The following is a 23,393-nucleotide window of genomic DNA, read 5'->3' on the forward strand; positions in this document are numbered from 1 at the left end:
AGAGGGTATATAGTCATACAGATTTGCTTACAAATTATAAAAATAATAGTGCATAGCAACATATCTATATTATATGTTGCTAAAGCAGTGCCATCCACCTTCTCTCTCTGTGATCAGACTGAGGGAGCTCCAAGGTCAAAGTGTTAGGGTTCAATCACTTGGCAGCTCACAGTCCAATGACCACAGCCAAGGAGGATTTCACCAAGGGTTTTATTATTGGCAATGCATGAGGAGGACAGACGCCAGGAATCATTTTCCAAAGCAGTGCCTCCCAGAACGAAGGTGAAAACAGCTTTTAATGGGCTGATGAGCTGAGTCATCATATGTCAAGCTTGTCTAACCTGCAGCCCAAAGGCTATGTGTGGCCCAGGTTGGCTTTGAATGCAGCCCAACACAAATTTGTAAACCTTCTTAAAATGTTAAGACATTGGGCAGGGCGCAGTGGCTCATGCCTGTAATCCCAGCACTTCGGGAGATCCCAGCATGCCTGTAATCCCAGCACTGAGGCGGGCAGATCACCTGAGGACAGGAGTTCGAGACCAGCCTGACCAACATGGAGAAACCCCATCTCTACTAAAAATACAACATTAGCCAGGCGTGGTGGAGCATGCCTGTAATCCCAGGTACTCGGGAGGCTGAGGCAGGAGAATCGCTCAAACCCAGGAGGCAGAGGTTGTGGTGAGCCAAGATGATGCTATTGCACTCCAGCCTGGGCAACAAGAGTGAAACTCTGTTTCAAAAAAAAAAAAAGTTAGGAGACTTTTTTTGCAATTAAAAAAAAATTTTTTTAGCTCATCAGCTATCTTTAGTGTATTTTATGTGTGGCCCAAGACAATTCTTCTTCCAGTGTGGCCCAGGGAAGCCAAAAGATTGGACACCCTGTGAGGTGGAGTAAGGGTGGTGCAGGGGAGTCGTCAATCTACATCCTTCGCAAGGATAGGACATGGCAAATAAGCTCCTCCCTGGGCGGGAGTTTAGTGTAGTCAGAAGAGCTCACCAAGGTTCATTCCAATTCAGGCACCTCTGGACTTTTATTTTGCTAGATCTGGGCTTCTTCCTGGAACTTTTGTGAAACAAGGAGAACTCAAGGTGCAGCAGTTACCAGAGGGCACTTTTCCACAGTCTATCAGAAAACCCGGGACCCTGGCTTACAAAGCACCCCGCAATTGACAGGGCTGTCCCAGAATACAGCAGAGAGTAGGACCCCAGCTTCTCTGGGTTTCCACCAACGAAGTCCAGTAGATCAATAGAGAGGGTAAACCCCGTGAATTTTCTGTTTCATGGAGTGGGGGGCGTAGGTTTTATTTCAATCCTTGTTGAAAAGGGGTGGAAAATAAGCCACTTTGTCCAGAATCTTCTTCATGATCATTGGCCACAGCAAGTACGAACAGGAGGAGACAGCGGGTGGGAGACCAGCACCCTGGTGGCTTCTCCATCCACGCCGTCGCCCTTGTCTCACCCAAATACGGCAGTCGTCAAGAATGCTGCCCTGCTCCAGCATTTTTGATTAGAAGCGCAACAGTTGCATGTTCACATAAAAGGCATAAGTAGTTTCGCATATGTCATCCGTATTTGGTTATCTTAATGGGTTTCTTATTTCATACTATAGTCCTTAAAGTTCAGGTGTTTCTGAAACCAATCTGAGATGAGGCAGGTAGTTCTTCCTTTCTGGCTTTGTTTGCTAGTCATGGAGGAGTAAGTTGGTGAGGTTCAACTACCTGCCTCCAGGTACATTCCATTAGACACGTCCTCCATCTGACAGCACAGTGCACTATACATTTAAATGTCTAGTTAACAGTCAGCTTCTTTTTTTCCGACGGGTGGGGAGGAGGAAACAGATTACTCAGATAATGACATGTCAGATGTGGAGATAATCTTTTCTTTCTTCAGAGACAGGATATCATCTTAATAAAGCAGCTAATAAGAACGTTCACAGGTCGGAAAGTGAGAGTGACGGAGATGCTTTAATGGAAAACCACCTTCAGCTCTGAGTAATGATTAGATCACAAAAGCTGGTGGAATAAAATTGCCTTTTTTTTTTAATGTTTCGGGGATAATGGTCGAATTCTGAACATAAGCTTTGAAGAATTTTCTTAAACAGAAACTGATATTCTGCTTTGGTGCTTATGGGGGAAAGGGAAGATTCTCATTGCATCCCACATAGAAGGAACTTTTCCCCCTTGAGACAGAGTCTTGCTTTGTTGCCCAGGGTGAAGTGCAGTGGTACAATCTCGGCTCACTGCAACCTCAGCCTTGGGTTCAAGCGATTCTGTTGCTCCAGGCTCCCAAGTAGCTGGGATTATGTGTGCACCACCACACCTGACTGATTTTTGTGTTTTTAGTAGAGATGATGTTTTGCCATGTTGGCCAGGCTGGTCTTGAACACCTGACCTCAGGCAATCCACCTGCCTCAGCCTCTGAAGGTGCTGAGATTACAGGCGTGAGCCACCACACCCAGCTAGATGGGTTCTGGTCCCCAGCAATCAGCATCTTTCTCGCCAGCACGCATCCCCTCCTCTCCTCAGCTTTCCTATTCCATTCAGCAAAGTAAAAGCCTATGGATGTCCTCTGTCCATAAATTCAGTGGCCTTCAGTTAAGTCCCATCATAGGGAATTTCACGTTCACACTTGATCTTAGCCAAAAAGGCTGAGAAATGATAGGGAATTTCACCTTTAAAGAATTCCATTATGGGTCCCCTAAGATCAAGAATCCTTTCCTGAAGAAGATATAACCACTTTTTCTCCCATTTTTTTCCCCTTCTGAGGCCTGAGTTAAATCATCAGTTTTTATTTCCTGATGTTTATGTTTTTTAAGCTCATTGTGTCTGTGCTGGCCTGGCGCATTCTGGATCGGTGTGTTTAACGCTGGATGTGGGAGAAGAGGGCAGGAGGTGGGGAATGGAGTCCTCCCACAGTGAAGCTGAACAATTCCTCATCTTTCCTGCTTAGCACTTACTTGCTCACAGGATCAATTAAATGTGTGAAAACACCTTTTCCTGAATTGCTTGGTGAACTGCTGAGTCACCTCACACCGTTGCTGGCTTAGAAAAGCCATTTCGAGTTTGTTCTTAGATGCTGCGGTTGCCACTGGATGATCTGATCCCCCAGGGTGTCGCAGCCTTGCGCCCTCGTCTGTGGGAGGAAGGAGCATGAGCAGGGGCCCTTCTCTGCTTCCTGAAGGCAGTCTCCCCGCTTGCTAGAAGGTTCCTTCAGAAATCAAGGTTTGGCTTCCATGAGGGATTTTATGATGCAAACAAACATTTTAAGTACAATTTGGAAGGTTTTGCCATTAAAAACAGCTCTGCATGGCCCTGGGCCCAGCCAACTGCAAACTACAAGGAAAAAAAGTGCCATAGATTGCTGGCAAGTGACGGAAGGAAAACAACACACGTTTCTAAACCAATTGCGACCCAGGCTGATGATCTGGTTTCAGGGTTCAGCTCGCATCCCACTGCGTTTATTCAGCTTCAGTTGTCAGCAGCAACGTATCCATTGCAGTTGTTTACGATGGGATTAAATGGGTAGAAACGTTGGCTGACAAGCCTGAGATGGGTCAGATTATGGCTCCCCAAAGGACGTGGGGTGTTTGGGAATATAGCAAACCTTTGAACTCATCTTGTAAAGCCTCAGAGTGAATTTGCATGCACGTGCCCTGACTTGAAGCTCCATTTCCAAACTTGCTTTAATTGTATCTGCTTGGCTTGGGGTCTGTCTGGGCCCAAGGGGCTCCCATTCTGGTCCCAGCAACCAAAGCATTCCCACAAAATAGGAACTCGCAAAGTCCACAGTTGCCCCTGGCTTCTCACTTTATTTGGTCGATTAATTTGTGTAGCACTTTACAATCTGCAAAACATTCTTTCTCTTTTCTTCTTGAGTTCCCAAACCCTGGGAAGTGGGCTAGAAAAATGATAGTTCAATTTTACACATAAGGAGACTGAGAAGCCAGGAGTTTGGGACTGGCCAGGTGAGGGATGAGTGGGTCAGTCAGAACCCAAAACTTCTTGCCCCGCCTGTGACCCCTACTCGTGATGCAAAGGTCTTATCAAACAAAAAGATTTTACCTTCAGCAGTTTTAAATTCCTTCCTCGATGGTCATTGTACCTTATTTGAGAGGGAAAATAAGCACAATATAATGTATAAACAATTGTAAAATTAGTAATGCTTTGAAAATAGGTTTTATGGGTACGATGAAACATTCAAGCCTTTAATCCCAGCACTTTGGGAGGCCAAGCAAGAGGCCATGAGTTTGAGACCAGCCTGGCTGGCAACAGAGCAAGACACCCATCTCTACAAAAAGTAAAAAGAGTAGCCAGGCATGGTGGCATGCACCTATAGGCCTAGCTACTTGGGAGGATGAGATGGGAGGATTGCTTGAGCCCTGGAGTTCAAGGCTGCAGTGAGCTATGATCACACCATTGCACTCCTGCCCGGGCAACAGAGCAAGACCGTGTCTTTGAATTTTTTTTTTTTTTTTTTTTTTTTTTTTAATTTAAGGCCGGGCACGGTGGCTCACACCTATAATCCCAGCACTTTGGGAGGCCAAGGCAGGTGGATCACTTGAGGTCAGGAGTTCAAGACCACCCTGGCCAACATGATAAAACCCCATCCCTACTAAAAAAAATAAAAAAAAAAAAAAAAAAAAAAAAAAGAATTCGCCGGGCGAATTCATAATAATTACGCCTGTAATCCCACCTACTAGGGAGGCTGAGGCAATAGAATTGCCTGAGCCCAGGAGGTGGAGGTTGCAGTGGGTGGAGATCATGCCACTCCATTCCAGCCTGGGCAACAGAGCATGATTCCGTCTAAAAAAAAGTTTGTTTTTTCTTTTAATTTAAAATTTTTTTATGACTCGTAATACTATTTATGTTATAAAATTACATATTACATATGTATGCAACTACATATTTATACACATATACATATAATGGTTCACTCGCACGTCAGGCACAGGGCGTCATAAATTTGGAATGTCTACAGAAATAGACGTTTCAGCCAGGCTTCCACGTGGATGTCCAGGCCTCCCTGGATCCCTCGCTGGTGACCACGTTTCATGCTGTGCCTCTTCTGCTTCCGTGTGTATGACCCTCAGACCTGAAGGGGTTCATTTCTAAGCCAGTTTCAAGTTGGAGAAAGGAAGAGTTAAGTGAAAATGCAGGAAACGGAGAAGGACGTGAAGCCCGATGAAAGCAGGGCGCCGCGGAACGCAGAACGGCCACAACGCAGCGCCGGTTCCTGGCGGTGGGCCTTCTGATGCAGATGCAAAAAAAGGCCTCGGCTGCTAATCCAAAATAGAAAAGATCGCCGGGAGATTCTGAAACAATAACAATTTGCATTAAATCATCAGCTGCTTTCAGCACAGATGGGAAAAGCCTGTTACAAAATGTTATAAGACATTTGCAGCGGGTTTCAAGCTGGACAGGCATTAAAAACATTCTTGAGTTTTTCACATTGGGAATAAAAATGTAAATCATTTCTAGCGAGGATTTTTTTTTTTTACATACCATTTTGTCTTTGTATTTTATTTTATTTTGGGGAAGGAGACGAAATCGTAATAGCCGGGGGCAATGATCCATTTACAGGGTTGGATAGATAAAATTTATCTTCAAAGAGGTAGAATATTAATTATGCATACATAGAAAGAAACTTTGAGCTCTGAGACATTCCCAATGAAATGATGGCTTATTTCACTCAAGATCCCAGGACGGTTCCCGTATCTGAGAGATAAACAGTGCCAATTGCTAATGTGCCTGCTTTTCTGGGTCAGTTTCAGAGCATGGAGGCAGAGTTGGGGAAGCGGGCTAGGACTGGAGGGGCTCCCTGGAAACTCTCTAGGACTGGCTTCTCCTCCACTGCGCCTTTAAATGGACCACGAGGGCTGGAAGACTGGAGCCAGGAGCTGATGCAGCAGACCCATCTCTCGTCATCCCACGCCCCTGGAGAAGAGACTAGAAAGCCACAGACTCTCAGAGTCTGGAAGGATTGGCTGGCCTAGGGAAACGAGTTTCCAATAACTAATCCAGCTGAACGAGGCACTTCCCTTGGCTCCAGCTCTCCTTCCCATAAGCCAGGAAATGTTCTTTCCATTCACTTGGGGATGGCTCACCAGAGACTCCTGATCTCAGACTGGTTACTCTGCAGACTACACTGGTATCTTCTGCTCTGTATCCTAAGTCCTTTTAGTGGATCCCTCTGGACTAATTGAAACTCAGAGATATCCTGTGTGTGTGATTTGTTCAAGGTAATTGTAAGGCCACAAAGAAGCCAATATTGATTTTTTTCTAAAGATGCCACTTTATGTGGCCTGAAATTTACTACATAGAATATGCAGTCAGTTTAAGGAAAATAATTATCTCATATTCATTTACTCATTCATGCATTCATTCATTCATGGTTCCTGCAGTAGACCAGGCAGATGTAGATGCTGGAAACCCACCAGGGAATAACTTAGTCTTACCCTAACCGGGAGTAGCAAGGCTGTGTAACGTTCAGACAGTGACGCTTGGTGCAGAAAAAATAAAGAAGGATTCAGGACTGGGACATGAGAAGGGGCAGACGAGTTGGAGTTGGGGGACCCATGTTGTGAGAGACTGGGGTGCTTCCAGTAGAGACTCTGGAGGGAATAATGGCAGGAGCGACATTGGTAGGAGTGGCCTGGAACATGGTGGTGGACACAAGGTGGAAGGCGAGATGAGGGGTGAGGCAGTCAAGGCACAGGGAGACCAGCGTGCTGGAGGACACCAAAATCATTATCAACAACAAACATGGTGGCAGGACAGCGATTCAAATGTTAAAATCTTCACAGAGTGCAGGCCTGTGGGAGACGGCAAGAAGGAGTGAAATAACGCATGGTCTAATTAACAAGCTTCCAAGGAGGAGGGGGCGCATTCCTGAGAAAGGAAGAACAATGACCTGGAAGTGCCAACCGGAGTAAGAAAGACACCTGTCCCATGTCCAACCCCGGCCTCCAGCAGCCACCACTGGGAAGGTGGCAGGCACCAGCGAGGGCAAGAATAGGGTGGGGACTGCACAATCACTGAGGGAGGTGAGACCACCTAAAGACAGGACCTGGAGGTCTTGGGCTTCCTTCTGACATCTGAAGCAGAAAGGGGTGTGGGGCAGAATGCGTCACACGGTCTCTGAAGGGAGGCACTCAGCTCTAAACGCTGCCCAGTCCTAGGAGCTGAGGCAGGACTCACCAGGAGCATGTGGGCATAGTGCCCAGGGGCGGGTGTCATAGCTCCACCCATCACAGCAGCCCCAGTTCCCAGTCCCGCTTCCCTGCTGTGTGTCTGTGTCTTGATGATAGACATCCCTCTCTCATTCATTCATTCATTCATTCAGGGCCTACAGTATACCAGACACTGTCTTCATCACGGGCATTCAGGGGTGAACTAAAGAGACCCTGGGCCAGGCGCAGTGGCTCACACCTTTCATTCCAGCACTGAGGCTGAGGCGGGTGGGACACTTGAGCTCAGAGTTTGAGACCAGCCTAGGCAACATGGCGAAACTCCACCCCCACAACTACAGGAACAACGAAGAGACCTTGATGTTCTCATAAAAATGACAGTCCAGGGGCAGGGGCAAACATTAATTAAGTAAACACACTACTAGATAGAGTATTGTGGCAAGGGCAGTGAAAACAGAGTTTCTGTGAGGGAATAATAGGGAAAGGAGACATAATTAAGTTGGAAGTTGGGGGCCAGGCACCATGGTTCATGCCTGTAATTCCAGCACTCTGGGAGGCCAAGACCAGAGGATCGCTTTAGCCAAGGAGTTTGAAACCAGCCTGGGCAACATAGGGAGACCTCATCTCTAGAAAAAATTCAAAAATTAGTTAAGTGTGGTCAAGTGTGCCTGCAGTCTTAGCTACTTGGGGGTTGAGGCAAGAGGATCCCTTGAGCCCAGGAAGTTGAGGCTGCAGTGAGCCATGATTGCGCCACTGAACTCCAGCCAGTGTGGCAGAACAAGACCTCCTCAAAAGCAAAAAAAAAAAAAAAAAAGAGAGAGAGAGACAGTGAGAATTTGTGAGGATTGATTTGTAAACTGAGTCTTGAAGGGTTTGAAAATCTAACGACTTTGGCAATATATCAAGATCCCAAAAACTTGATCCCTCGTGACCCCGAGGTTTCATTTTCTAGAATATAGCTGATGAAACTCAAAAGGTAGACAGAGATTTATGGCCAAAGCTGTTAAAAAATATTGTTTATAGGTCAGAAAAATTGGACATAAACATCTCAAACCAGGGAAATGGCTAAGGAAATTATGGCATGGAATGTAGTAGTGTGTTATAGCTATTAAAATTAATGTTTATGACTAAATTCCACCAACATAGAAATACAATTACAATATAATGTTTAATAAAAGATACTAGAATGTCAAATTGTGTGTTCATTATGACTGCATATATATGCATGTACATGTGTAAATATGTGTGTATAGGTGTGTGTGTGTGTATGTGTGTGCGCACACAGAAAGGGAAGGAATAACCCCAATGCTTACAAGTTATCGTGGAGTGTTTGGATTAAGTAGCAAAGCTGAATATGGATACCTTCGGGTCAAAGGTCATGGAACCTGAGCATGCCCTGATGACCCCAGCGTGCAACCTCATGCAGAACCTGTGTTGAGACGGAAGAGTGGAGACTGAACGAAGACCCAAACACCACATGGCAGGAGCCAGGATCCAATCATGTCATCTGCAAATGGAGACAATTTAATTTCCCCCTTTCCTATTTGGATGCTTTTGATTAACTCTTTTCTTGCCTGATTGCTCTGGCTAGGTCTTCTAGTACCATGTTGGATACAAGTGTCGAGAGTGCACACCTGTGTCTTGTTCCTGATCAAGTTAAAGTAGCAGATAGCCGGAAATGAGCAGGCCAGGGAGCCCCTGGGAAGAGAAGTCCTGGAGATGTATCCCACCGGCAGGCAGCAAAAAGGACAGTGGCTGTGTTGGCTACATCTGTTTTTGTGGTTGGGGCTCCCCCACCCCTGAAGGGGATTTATCAAGCCCTTGCTGGAGATAACCATGCTAGGACTTTCTCCACCAACAAGCATTTGCACTGCTCCAAAAACTCACTCTAGAATAGCCCTTTGCTCATTGTAATAGTGAAAAGCACACCCCTGGATGGAGATTTTGAATGCTAATGAGACACACGATGTGTGTACTGGCATGGACAACCACAGAGCAAGTGCGCCCAAAGGGACCTCCCGAAACAGGATTGTGACACCCCCTCAAGCCCCTTCATGAATAATCATGTAAGAGTCTCATAAGGGGTGTTCCCCAGCACTAGCAGCTGCTGGTTCATTCTTTTGAGAAGCCTGCTCTCTTTCAGAGCTTACTACCTCTTTAAATAAACACTGCTACTCGGCTTCTACAACTTTTCCAGCTGGACCAGCCTGGAGCCATTTTCCACTGCTCTCTAGGTATGTACTTTATCTTCCTACAATAAACTCCACTGCTTAACCCTTGCTATGCATCTCTTGGCTAAATTTTTTCTTCCGGGTTAGTCAACAACCAGGGATATCCTCACTTCCTGGTAACAGTCTTAGAGAAAAAGCTAGCAGCAGACCTGTCATATGTGGCTTTTACTATGTTGAGGTACACCTCCTCTATACCTATTTTGTTGAGAGTTTTTAATCACCAAAATATGTTACATCATCTTGTCAAAAGCTTTTTCTGCAGGCATTGAGAAGATCATATGATTTTTATCTTTTTTTTATGTCAACATGGTGTATATAACTTACTGATTTGTGCATGTTAAACCATCCTTGCATCTCAAGAATAAATCACACATGATCATGGTGTATGATCCTTTTCATGTGCTGTTGAATTTGGTGTGCTAGTATTTTACTGAGGATTTTTTGCATCTAGATTCATCATGAATATGAGCCTGTAATTTTGTTTTCTTGTAGCGTTCTCATCTGGCTGTGGTATGACGATCATACTGGCCTTGTAAAATGAGTTTGGAAGTGTTCCTTCCTCTTCAGTTTTTTGGAAGAGTTTGAGAAGGGTTGGCAGCAAGTCATCTTTAAATTCTTGGTAAAATTTGCCAGTGAACCCATCTGGTCCTGGGCTTTTCTTTGTTGGAAAGCTTTTGATTGTTGATTCTATTTCCTTAATTGTTACTGATCTGTTCAGATATTCTATTTTTTATAATTTAGTCTTGATCAGTTGTCTGCTTTTAGGAATGTATCAATTTCTTCTTAGTTATTCAATACAGTCATGTGCCACATAACAATGTTGTGGTCAGTCATGAACTCCATGTATGACTGTAATCCCATAAGATTATAATGGAGCTGAAAAACTCCTATTGCCTAGTGACCTCATAGCTACTGTGACACTGTAGTGTACTTCATCACCTTTTCTTTGTTTAAGTATGCAAATACTTACCATATGTTACACCCGCCTATAGTATTCAGTATGGTAATAAAATGTATAAGTTTTAGTGTATATTATATAGCTTGGTGTATAGTAGGCTATTCCATCCAAGATTGTGTAAATATACTCTATGATGTTTACACAATGACAAAATTGCCTAATGACAAAATTGCCTAACAACACATTTCCTTGAATATATCCCCATATATAGCATGTAACTGTTCTTACTAGTCTCTCTTGATTCTTTGTATTTATTTGCTGTTAGTTACAATGTCTTCTTTTTAATTTATAATTTCATTTATTTGAGTCTTCTCTTTTTTCTTGGTAGTCTAGTTTTATTGATTTTGTTTCTTTTCAAAAAAAAAACTCTTAGTTTTGTAGATCTTTTGTCTTTCTATGCTTTTTCATTTATTTCTGCTCTAATCTTTTTCCTTTCTTCTGTTGACGTGGTCTTTGTTTATTCTCTTCTTTTTCTAGTTCCTCGAGGTGTGAAGTTAGGTTGTTTCTTTGTTTTCTTTTTTCTTAAAGTAGACATTCATTGCTAAAATTTTCTTACCATTGCTTTTGCTGCCTCCCATGAGTTTTGGTATTTTGTGTCTCTATTTTTCCTTGTCCCAAGATAATTTTTGATTTCTCTTTTGATTTTTTTTGTTTGACCCAGTTGTTCAGGAGTGTGTTGTTTAATTTCCACATACTTATAAATTTTGCAAAATTTTTCTGGTTCTTGGTTTCTCATTTATATTATTATGGTGAGAAAAAAATAATTAAGATGATTTTAATCTCCTTAAATTTGTTAAGACTTATTTTGTGACCCAATATATGATCTATCCTGGACGTTCCATATGCACTTGAAAAGAATGTGTATTATACTACTAATGGATGAATGTTCTGTATATGTTCATTAGATCCTCTTGGTCCGCATTAGATCCAGTAGATCCTCTAGTGTTATTCAAGACTGTTATTCAAGTCTGCTTTTTCCTTGTGGATTCTCTGTCTGGATGATCTCTCCACTGTAAATTGCCATTTTGTTATTGTTTACTGACTGTGCTTTAGTTCCATTGTTTCTCTCTTCCCATTTGCTGTCTTCCTTTGCAATTTGTTATATCTTCCTATGGTATGCTTTGGCTACTTTTTCTTTATGTTTTGTGTATCTACTAGAGGTTTTTTTCTCTATGATGACCATGGGGCTTGTATAAAACATCTGATAACATTCTTATTACGGCTGCTAACAACTTCAATTACAAACAAAAACTCTACACATTGATTACTTCCCCGTACATTTTATGCCATTGATGTCACATTTTACATCTTTTTATATTGTGTGTCTGTTAACAAATTATTCTAGCTTTAGTTATTTTTAATACTTTTGTCTTTTAATGTTAAAAGTGATTTACACACCACCATTACAGTATTATTCTGAATGTGACTATGTATTTATCTTTTCTAGTAGTTTTATACTTTCGTATGTTTTGATATTGCTACTGAGCATTCTTTCATTTCAACTTGAATTTCCTTTAGCATTTCGTGTAAGGCAGGTCTCATGGTAATGAGCTCCCTCAGCTTTATTTGTCTGGGAATGTCCTTATGTTTTTTCTGAAGGACAGTTTTGCTGGGCATATGATTCTTAGGTGGAAATTTTTTTCTTTCAATACTTTAAATATCTCATCCCACTCCCTTCTGGCTTGCAAGATTTCTGGCAAGAAGTCTACCTTATGGGGGTTCCCATATACATAATGAGTTTTTTCTTCTTGTTGCTTTCAAGATTTCCTATTTGTCTTTGGCTTTTGACAATTTGATTATAACATATCTCAGAGTGTTCTTTTTTGGGTTTATCTTATTTGGGATCCTTTGAGCTTCATACATCTGAATGGCCATATCTTTCTCAAAATTTCAGTTGTTCTCAGACAGTATATTTTAAAATAAGCTTTCTTTTCCTTTCTGTCTCTCTTCTCCTCATAGGACTGCCATAATTTATAGATTCATATGCCTGATAATGTCAAATAGGTTCCTCATGCTTTTTTTTTTTTTTTGCTTTTTTTAAATATTTTTCTTTTTCGTTCCTCTTATTGGCTAATTTCAAATGACCTATATTTGAGTTTGCTAATTTCTTCTTCTGCATGAGTGTATCCTGAAGATCTCTATTGAAGTTCTCAGTTCTGTCATTGTATTCTTCAGCTCCAGGATCTGTTGGGTTACTTTTTATGGTTTCTAATTCTTTATTAAACTTCTCATTTTGTTCACACATTGTTTTCCTAATTTCATTTATCAATCTATCTGCATTTTCTTGGATCTCATTGTGCTTCTTTAAGATGATTATTTTGAATTATTTTTCAGGTAATTGAGTGATATCCATTTCTTTGGTGTCAGATATTAGAGCTATATTAGTTTCCATTGGTGGTGTTACATTAACCTGATGGTTATTTGTGTACCCTTGCAGTGGTTTCTGTGAATGTGAAGGAGCCACACCTTTTCAAGTCTTTACAGTCTGGTTTTGATAGGTAAAGTCTTTGTCTTGTGTGCCTAGGCTGGGAAGATTGCCTCCAGGATTGCAGTCAAGTGGGCCTGAAGCCTGGTCATAGGGCTGCTGCTGAGTCTTCAGTGGGATCCAAGGCTGGTGGGCCTATTACCAGGGGCTCTAGTGGATGTGGATTCTACCTGGTTTCTGGGTAGACTAGACTACCTCCAGTTCCTTGGTCAGTAAGGCTGGTGCTGGAATGATGGTCTGCTTCTGCAGAAAGTGGGCCTCTTACCAGTTGCATAGACAGATGTGGCTTCCTCTGGGTCTCTAGGAGGGCTTTCCCTGGGTCACTGGGTGGGCCTGTAGGCAGAAAATATTTGCTTTGGACCATGGCTGAAAGGGACTGGGATTGAGTTACAGGCTGCTTAAGGGTCTAGGGCTGAGACCAAGGTCTGCAGGCCTGCCTGCAGGGGCATGGACAGGTATGTTTCCTGGCAAGTCCCTGGGCAGGCAGGACTGCCCTCAGACCATAGCTGAGAGGAGCTGGAACTGAATTCCATGGCTGTAGTGCCAAATTTGGCTGGCCTGCCTGTGGAGGTACAGATGGGCATGTCTCTCTCTAGGTCCCTAGGTAGACAGAGGACTGCTCTCAAACCCCAGCCTTGCATTCTGATTACCTGCTTTGTTCTGCATAATTCAGTGGCTAGACAAAGTGAAAGTTCTCTTGCAATGATGAACTCTTGGTCTGATCTTTTCTGACTGGCCTTTATTGAAAGATTTTAAAGTTTAATCAGAAAAAGAGCTTAAGAGCTTAAGAGCTCAATTTTTACACATACCAGAAATAAGGAAGTTCACAGCACAGCGTCTGCTGATTGATGTCCAGGATGGAGAATGGAACTCTAGTGGAGGAAGATGACCCAAGCTTTCTCTGCAATGCAGACATTCTCGACAGGGTAGACCTCCTGAGAGCTCTCTCCTCTCATTTATGGCCAAACCACCACTTTCCTAGAATGTGTTTCCAAGATGATTATTTTTCCCTGGAGCTCAAATTGAGGGTGAGCCAGAAGCACGGAGAACTCATATCACATCCTGAGAAAGGAAGAAGCAAGTTTTTCAGCTTATCTTTGAAAGGATGAGGAGATGGGACAAGGGATGGGAGCCTGGGGCTTATGCTGCCCTTTGAATCCTGAGCTGACAAGAGGCTGAGGCATCTAGAGCCACGTGGTTGCTATTTAATAATGTTGGCCATTAGGAGACCCATCTAAGATTCATGCTCTGCTCAGGAAAGCCAACTTTCCTTTTGAGTCCAGGAGACACTGGCAAAAAGGCTGGCATTGGCAGATGGCCTCTTGGCACAGGTGTGAGTATTGATCAACCTATCAAGGGGAGGAAATGCTATTCCCTCTCTGATTAAAAGTCTCTTGCAAAGGAGAACAAAGGCCTAAGGTGACCGGCATAGTTAATAGGCTACATTAAGGCAATCTCTACATTAAGGAGTATCTGCTGCCAGAATGTACTTTCTGATTGTTGCCACAGCATAACTTTAATGGATCCTTTGTTGTTCTCTGTTCCTTTCAGATGTTTTCTCCTTCTCTACCCTGACTTAATCATCGTGCATCTTATCTGAGACCATTTTCTTTATAGAGCTTTCTTTGCTAAGATCTGTGGTCTTCCTGTGAAAATGGAATCATCAGTTGGGGGGAAAAACCCCCACTGCTGCCAGGATTTTTAGAGACACACATGTTACATCCCATTTTGGTGAATCTGAAGATAAGATTTCCAAAAGGGTATTACGACACCTTATAAAGTGATTTTCCCACATGCCATAGGGCTCAGATCCACGTAAATCCAGATGAGACTTTGGACTGCTGTTTTTAAAAATAGCTGGAGCCCTTCGATAGCCCACGTGCAGCCTGTGTTCTTCCTCTCAGCCTAACTGGAAGGCAGGATTCCGCTGCCTACATTCCCCCATATTGATCTTTTCACTTAGCTGACCTCAAGGATTCGTAATCCCAGTCTTATGTTTTAAGTTAATTTCTGGCTTTGGTTTTACTTCTACCCTAAGCAAGTCTTTCTTTGGTCACTGGTGCTCCAGTATTCTTTGGTTTGACCAAACAGCTCAGCTGTATCTCTTCAAGTGCACTCCAGGCTTGGATCACACTCTGCCATCCCCAGATGGCACCTGGGGCACTAACATCCATCACTTCTGATAGGTTAACTTCATGAAATTAATTGACTATGAAATTAATCTGGCACCTCCTGGGTTTTTTCTCATAGTAGGCACTCAATAAATATTTGTGGCATGAATTCTTTGCATGAATCTTTAAAGGAATACTTTTTTTTTTTCTTTTGCTGTAGTGTTTTTCTCATTTTCCTTTTTGTGCTTAAAGCAAACATGGAGTGTTCCTGTAAATGGTAATAGAGGAGGAGAGCAAGTTATGGGGAAAGACATGTTGGTGTGAGTCTGAAGTAGAGAAAGCTAAGAAGGCAAATGCTCCTGTGCTCTTGAGAGCACTGGGGAGTTTTCCCTGATGAAATCCCACGTTTGAATACAGTCGAGTTGACAGAACCCTGGCCCTCTCCTCCCTGATTTTGAATTTGAGATCCTTTCCCTTCATTCATCCCTAAAATATTGGTGTTCCTCCAGGATCGGTGCCATGCCCTCTTCTCTTCTCTCTCTGTCCCCTTCCTTCCTAGTCTCTTCCATACTATCTGCATGTTTAAGATGCCCAGTGTCTCTGGGCCCTTTGGTGCTCTCATGGTCTTCACTTTGCCTACTTTGCTCCCATCTGCCACTCAAGAAGCCACTGCCTCCAATGCGGGTGCCCTCTGTGCATTCAGCAATACCTCTGCTCAAGGCCCTGGTGTCCTGGAGCCCAGGTTGCCCCATGGGGGTGCCCCATCTTCCTCTCATCTCCTCCATTCTGCATAATATTGTTCTTAGCCTTGCTTGTGACACAGTTTAGTGCCAAGTCTCTTAGACTGTGGGCTTCACAGTCAGCTGACTTGGTTTCGAATCCCAGCTTTGCCATTTACTGGGTAATCCTGGGTGAGTAATTAACTCTTCCAAGCCTGTGTCTGCAACCATGAAGTGGGGACAGTAATAATTCCTACCTCATGCGGTTGTTAGGAGGATTAACTGGTAATGCATCTAGTTCCATCCTCAGAATGTAGATTCTGGCCAGGCACAGTGGCTCATGCTTGTTATCCCAGCACTTTGGGAGGCCAGGATGGGTGGATCACCCAAGGTCAGGAGTTCAAGACCAGCCTGGCCAACATGGTGAAACTACCTCTACTAAAAATATAAAACTTAGTCGGGTGTGGTGGTGGGTACCTGTAATCCCAGCTACTTGGGAGGCTGAGACAGGAGATTTGCTTGAATCCAGGAGGTGGAGGTTGCAGTGAGCTGAGATTGTGCCACTACACTCCAGCCTGGGTGACAGAGCGAGACTGTCTCAAAAACAAAACAAACAAAAGAATGTAGATGCATAGGCTCTTCACAGATTCCTTTGGGAAAGTATTCCCCAAGTTTTTCCTAGCAGTCACTCTCCTTCCATGGGGCTTAGAAGGGAGTTTATAGGGATGTACAACAATCTGTGTCCCGGACAGACCATTGCTGTGCTGTCCCTTGCCTATCCACAGCCCCTTTTCCTCATTCCCGCCTCTCCTCCACTTGAAGCCTTTTGTATAAACTGACCATTGGATGCTTTGCCTTCTCATTCATCACATGGTCAGAGCCTCCTACTTCAAGGCTGGGACCCCATTCCCAACAATCTTTCCAGATTTATGGATTCAACTCTTCCTCCGTGAGCAGAGACCACCACTCCTGTTCCCAAGACAGCTTGGCTCGCCCTGGGGCCTGCTGTGAACCATAACACCACTGCTTCCTGAGGATGAGGCAGACGCATTCGGGATGCTTACTTTGATGGCTTTTTAGGTTCGTTATGCTTCTGAGCAAATTCTCCAATGTGTTTCTATGGAAGTTGCATAAATAACTTCAAAATCATAATTTGTTATTTAAGCTCATTATTTTCCCTAAATTCCTTAAATTATTAAGATTATCTGATTTCTCAAGAAGCCTTTGTACTTTGGTTACTGTCTGGGGGGACACGCTAAAAAATATCTATTAAATTGATTCGTTCTTTAATTTTCCTGGTTCCGCAGCTCAGTGAGGATACAGTCCCAGGTAAGAGCATATTTGTTGATTACCCAGCTTGCACAGACGTTGCAAGAATTCTCAAAAGGCTCGTTCTTGCTTTTGTTTTTGTTTCTTTTGTAGCAAAAGGGGCTGCCTTCCTGAAAGACAGGAGGGCATGTGGAAGGAATATCCAAACGTGAGTGACGAGTGTCCATGTGTGGGTGGACACGGAAGAAGTGAGGGACACAGCAGTTCTAACCCTGAAGAGTCCCTGGTGGGCAGGACCAGGCTCTCCTGTGGCAATTGGGGTAACTTTCTAGATGATTTGGGGCTTCAGGGCCAGCTATACTTAGAGTTTCCAGTTCAGGCTATGCTCTGAAGCCAGACCCGTCCTTCTCGGAACTGACATTCTCAAGTCATTCTGCAGCCTCGGAGTCTCATTGATTCTCACAGTCAATGATCCAATATCCAAATTCCTTAGCCTGGTGAGGATCTAGCCAGATCCTATGAGCCGGAGTTAACCATCGCAGCCTTTTCTCCCATCGAGTCCGTCCCTGAACTTCCCACACCATCAAATCTCATGCTGCGTTTCTGCCTGATTCTTGGGTCCACGACATTACTCCTGACTGAACAGTCTCCCCCATTCATGCTTGCCTGAATCCTATTCACCTCTCAATGCCCAACCCAATTTCTTAAACGTCTGGCCTCGGGTGATCCGCCCACCTCGGCCTCCCAGAGTGCTGGGATTATAGGCATGAGCCACCACGCTGGCCTCAATTTCTGTTTCCTTTTTATGAAACTCTCCCTGGCTGCTCCAGCCTTGTGATTTCTTGCCACACGGGGATCTTTGGTGACGTGTCCAACTTCCCATGGAGCACTCATGTTTGGGTCTTCATCGGACGCTTTTGTGTGTGCACGCTTTATTGGGCTCACTGATCTGTCAGCTTCTGAGGGACAAAGACCGCACTTTCTTTCTTCATCTCCTCCTCAGTGCTCTCCACACACAGGCTTCCCTGAAGTGTTCTTGACTCACACATTAATTAAAAACCAGCCCAGAGTCTTTGGGAACCTGTCACCTTGTCAATCCCACAAGTCCTGCCTAACAGTGGCACAGAAAATCAACATGATCCAATCAATTTCCTTCTGATCAAGGGATGAGAACTAATTCAAATCAACTCAGCAAGTGTTGAGCAGGTGCCACGGGATAAACACAGTGCCAGATATTAACAAGAAAAAATTACTGGGCACAGCCCCTACCTTCAAACAGCCAACTGTTTAGGAGAATTCATTTGGAACATGAAAGAATCAGAAGAAAGTTAGCCAGAAATGAAAGACCATATCCACCAAAGTGGGAAATTGATTGGGCTCCAGAATTAGATGAAGAAAGGTAGTGAGTGGTGGGTTCCAAGGCGAGAGAGATCAGAGATGAAAGCCACAAAGAAGAGTCTTGGGGTGACGTGGACCTGGAAGAGCCAGAAATTTCAGGGAAGAGGCCAGCATGGACAATGCTTTCTTGCAGAGGATCAAGAGACACCTCAAAGCATGGGGTCATGGAAATGAAATTAAGTACTGTTATTGACTAGGTGTGAGGCAGATGCCAACACACTCACTACTCCCAGTGACTGCAAGGTGTACTTTATCTTCACATTGCAGAGGAAGTCTCTAGAGCAGGTTAAGTCAATAATCCAAGGCAAAGGCAGTATCTAGCAGTGGGTTCCCAGGCCACCTGCGCTTTGTCCATCGCCCGGTCAGCGGGACCCCTGGGGGGCAGGCTGAGCTGGGAGGCAGGGCACCTGACCTGGTGCAGCCCCTGGGTACCCAGGACTCACCCCTCTCTTCCTCCAAGATGTGGCTTAGACGGGAAGAAGTGTTCAAGTTAGGAGATACACCTGTTCTAAGCTGCTTCTCAGTGCCTCCCCATCAGCCCTCCTGGTGCAGGGAATTCTTTTTTTTTTTTTTTTGAGATGGGGCCTCACTCTGTTGCCCAGGCTGGAGTTCAGTGGCATGATCTTAGCTTACTGCAACCTCCATCTCCCAAGCTCAAGCAATCCTCCCACCTCAGCCTCCCAAGTAGCTGGGACCACAGGCACATACCACCATACCTGGCTAGTTGGTTGCATTTTTGGTAAAGATGGGGTTTCTCCAAGTTGGCCAGGCTAGTATTGAACTCCTGACCTCAAGTGATCCACCCACCTCAGTCTCCCAAAGTGCTAGGATTACAGGCATGAGCCACCATGCCTGGCCGGGTGCTGGGAATCCTAAGACCATTTTCCATCATCAGAGACTCTAGAAAGAGGCAGGAGAATCTGCATTTATGAAAGCACTTCATGTGCATCTGTGTTCTGTTCGTGGTATGGATGGTAGGTACTTTGGAGAAAATGCATTAAGCTGCAAAGTTATGATTTGTGTATTTTTTCCCATTTGTCCTTTATAATTCAAAGTTATGATTTGTGTGTTTTTTCCCATTTGTCTCTTACAGGCATGTGGCTCATGCCTGTAATCCCATGACTTTGGGAGGCTGAGGCAGGTGGATCACCTGAGGTCGGCAGTTTGAGACCAGGCTGACCAACAAGGTGAAACCCTGTCTCTACTAAAAATACAAAAATTAGCCAGGCATAGTGGCACTTGCCTGTAATCCTAGCTACTTGGGAGGCTGAGACAGGAGAATTTGCTTGAACCCAGGAAGTGGAGGTTCCAGTGAGCCAAAATTGTGCCACTGCACTCCAGCCTGGGCGACAGAGCAAAACTCCATCTCAAAAAAAATGTTCGGTGATGCTACAGTACACCATACTGGAGACCCACTGGTCTGCATAATCGTCATTTAAAGGGAACAGATAAGAATAATAATCACTTCTATTTATGATGGCCCTGTCCTAAGTGCTTTATGGACATTAATGCACAACAACCCTATGAGATAGATGCTAATACAGTACCCATATTACAGATGTGAAAACCAAGCACAGAGAGGTCTATTATTCATCCAAGCTCACACAGCTAGTGAGTGGTTGGGCCAGGATTCGAGCCCAACCAGCGTGGCTCTTCTTAGAGTCAATGCTTTCCACTATGACAAGGGAGACGTGGGACCGGGCGGTCTGAGACTGGCTGTGTAGAGTGGCTGGGCGGCTTCTCCATGGCTCTGGCTGCTAAATTTCCCTCTCACACGAGCTGTTCCCCCAGGCCCTTCTCCCTCTTTCAGGCATTCCAGCCTTGAGCACAGGACAGAACCATCCCTGAAGAGTTGCCCCAGTGAAGCCAGAGGCCCCTTTTCTGGATTCCCAGGGCACTTGATTCTAGCCAGGGCTGTGTTTTCCTGCCCCTCAGCATAGGTTTCTGAGTGTCCATTTTGAAGGAGTAGCTTGGCTCTTCGAAGGCCTGCACCTACCGGCGGGGCACACACCATCGTCCCTGCTTCCGGTGGAGGAAGGCTGGACGGGCCACCTCCAGACAGTTTTGGCTTCCTTTCTGGGACCAGCCCGACACCAGTTCACTGCCTGCCTTCTCCACATTACCCAATATTAGTGAAGAGAAACCACTCACCCCTTGGTGTAGTTTTCTCCCCAGCCCTGCGTCACAGCTTCGCACAATGCTCCCGGCTTCTTTGCGTTTGTCTCATTGCAGAGATGGATTCACAGGGTAGGTAGCTCAGGAAGCTTTAGTTCCAGAGCCCCTTCCAAGACCTTGTGCCTAATGGAGTATTCATAATTTTCTTTTCCTTTTTTTTTTTTTTTTTTTTTTGAGACAGTCTCGCTTTTTGTCCAGGCTAGAGTGCAATGGCCCAATCTCAGCTCACTGCAAACTACCTCCTGGGTTCAAGTGATTCACCTGTCCCTGTCTCCTGAGTAGCTGGGACTATAGGCATGCATCACCACACCTGGCTAATTTTTGTATTTTTAGTAGAGATGGAGGTTTCACTATGTTGGCCAGGCTGGTCTCGAACTCCTTACCTCAAGTGATCCAATTGCCTCGGCCTTCCAAAGTGCTGTAATTACAGGTGTGAGCCACCACGCCTGGCCATGTATTCATAATTTTATACTCCTTTACTAATGAGCCATCCTTCAACTGAACAAGTTTCACACTCCATTACCCATGATCCTTACGCAAGAGATTCTTCTGGGTGCCATACCTGAAAATGAACCCTCCAGTGTACCCCCTTAGTATGGCACTTCGGGCCCCTGTGACCCGGCCAGTAAGTCCTGTTCTGTCTGGAACTGTGCCCTGTACTGGATTCCCAAGCCCACTTCCTGGGGTGAGACAGAAAGATCCAGTTCCATGTTCTCTTTACTTTTGGCAGCAAGACCCGCCAGCCTGGTTCCTAGAACCCAGCCAGGTGCATTGGCTGGAAAAAGGAAGGCCTGACACCCAGACTCTACTCATCTACCTGCCCCAGCCCACGCACTCCCCGTAGCCTCCGCCTCCCACCTTCCAGGCTTCCAGAACATGCCAACTTTCTAAGGAAGCATCCCTGCCCACACCAGTGCCTTAGGCTGCAGAGGGCAAAGTAATTACCCTGCCACCAATTCAAACTTCCAGATGACACACAAACTGCAGGGGCCTGTAGAAAAAAGGGACTGTACTGCCATTATCTGCACTATTAATTGTGGTGGAATCCTGCGATAAAGGTGTGAAGAAAACCATTTTTTTTTCTTGCCCTGGACTTTGGCCAGGAGAAGGGTAGAGAAATGCTTTTGAGTAACCATTCACAAATTTCAACAATTGTTCACTCTTGATTCTAAAAGTCTCTTTGCATGAATAATTTTCTCATCTTTATGCAGAATTTTTCCACATTTTTGTTGACTAAAATATTACTAATCTAATTTCCCATTAAAAAACTCATTTCCAGCATTGCAGAGCTGAAAGGTGCTACCAACCATTTAGTCTTCAATTTACATACAACAAATCCTGTAATCTGATGGGGGCTTTTACACAAGGGTGGCTGCAAGCAATTACATGGGAAAAGAAATATTTCAGTCCAGAGCTTTGCACTGTGTTAATTTCATCTGCTGAATTCCCATTGAGATTTCTCCTATTGTTAAATTGCCTATTGATGTGGATTTAGAGAGAAAAGTCCACCAAATATAGCAATTCAATGTTATAATGGTGTTTGTGCTCTAATATTTTTATTTTAATTATAATTTACAAAATTGGGGTTTATTAGAAAGCAAGCATCTGACTGGAATAAATTATTCCATTCTCTCCCACTCAGCACCCATGACAGAGCAGAACATTCTCCAGGTGAAGTATTGATGTGGAAAGGCCTAGCAAAAGTCCTGATGCCACAGCAGATTGAGCCAGGGCTCTGGGGTGGACTGAACCTAGGGATGCCTGATGTGGAGGAAGCAGGGCATCTGGGCTGCTAGCCTGTGGGCACTGTGGTTATTGGGAAGGGTTTGAGGTGAGATTTCAGAAGCTAACTCTAGGTCAGAGGGAAATCGAGCCTCAGATGCTTCAGGCTGAGGCTCTATCTATTCATGTATCCACCCATTCATCTATCCATCCATCCATTTATCTGTCCATTTATCCATCCATCTGTCCATCCATCCATCCATCTGTCCATTTATCTGTCCATTTATCCATCCATCTGTCCATCCATCTATCCATCCATCCATCCATTTATCCAACCATTTATCTACCCATCTGTCCATCCATCCATTTGTCTGTCCATTTATCCATCCATCTGTCCATCTACCCATCCATCCATTTGTCTGTCCATTTATCCATCCATCTGTCCATCTATCCATCCTTCCATTTATATGTCCATTTATCCATCCATCCATCCATTCATCCATCCATCCATCGATTATTGAATGTTAAGCATATATTTTGTCCCAGTGGAGGTGTCTAGTGTTTTAGAAGATGCAAACTAAATATTTTGAAATTCTTCTTTTTTAACTTTTAATTTTTGGGGTACATGTGAAGGTTTGTTATACAGGTAAACTCATGTCATGGGGATTTGCTGTACAGATTATTGCATCACCTATGTATTAAGCCTAGTACTGAATAGTGCTCTTTTCTGCTCCTCTCCCTCCTCCCAACCCCCGCCTCAAGTAGACCCCAGCGTCTGTTGTTTCCTTCTTTGTGTTCATAAGTTTATATCATTTAGCTCCCACTAATATGTGAGAACATACAGTATTTGTTTTTCTGTTCCTGCATTATAAAATTCTGTTATTTACTCATTCATTCAACAAAAACTCTCTGAGCATCTATATGCCTGTCCCCATGGCAAGTTCCAAGGATAAACCTAAAGATGAAGCCCTGTCCTTCGGTACCACACATGCCAATCAGTCATTAGAGAACACTCTAATAAATGTTATTACCAGAGAAACAGGCGAGCATAGAGGAGGCCTAAGCAGAGTGACTGTGTGAGAGAGAGAAGGAGCAGTGGCCAAGAACCCTTCCTTGGGAAGGTGACAGATGCTTAAGTT

The sequence above is a fragment of the Sapajus apella genome, unplaced genomic scaffold (assembly GCF_009761245.1).
Source record: "Sapajus apella isolate SASKATOON/1434 unplaced genomic scaffold, GSC_monkey_1.0 scaffold111, whole genome shotgun sequence".
Classification (NCBI taxonomy): Eukaryota; Metazoa; Chordata; class Mammalia; order Primates; family Cebidae; genus Sapajus; species Sapajus apella.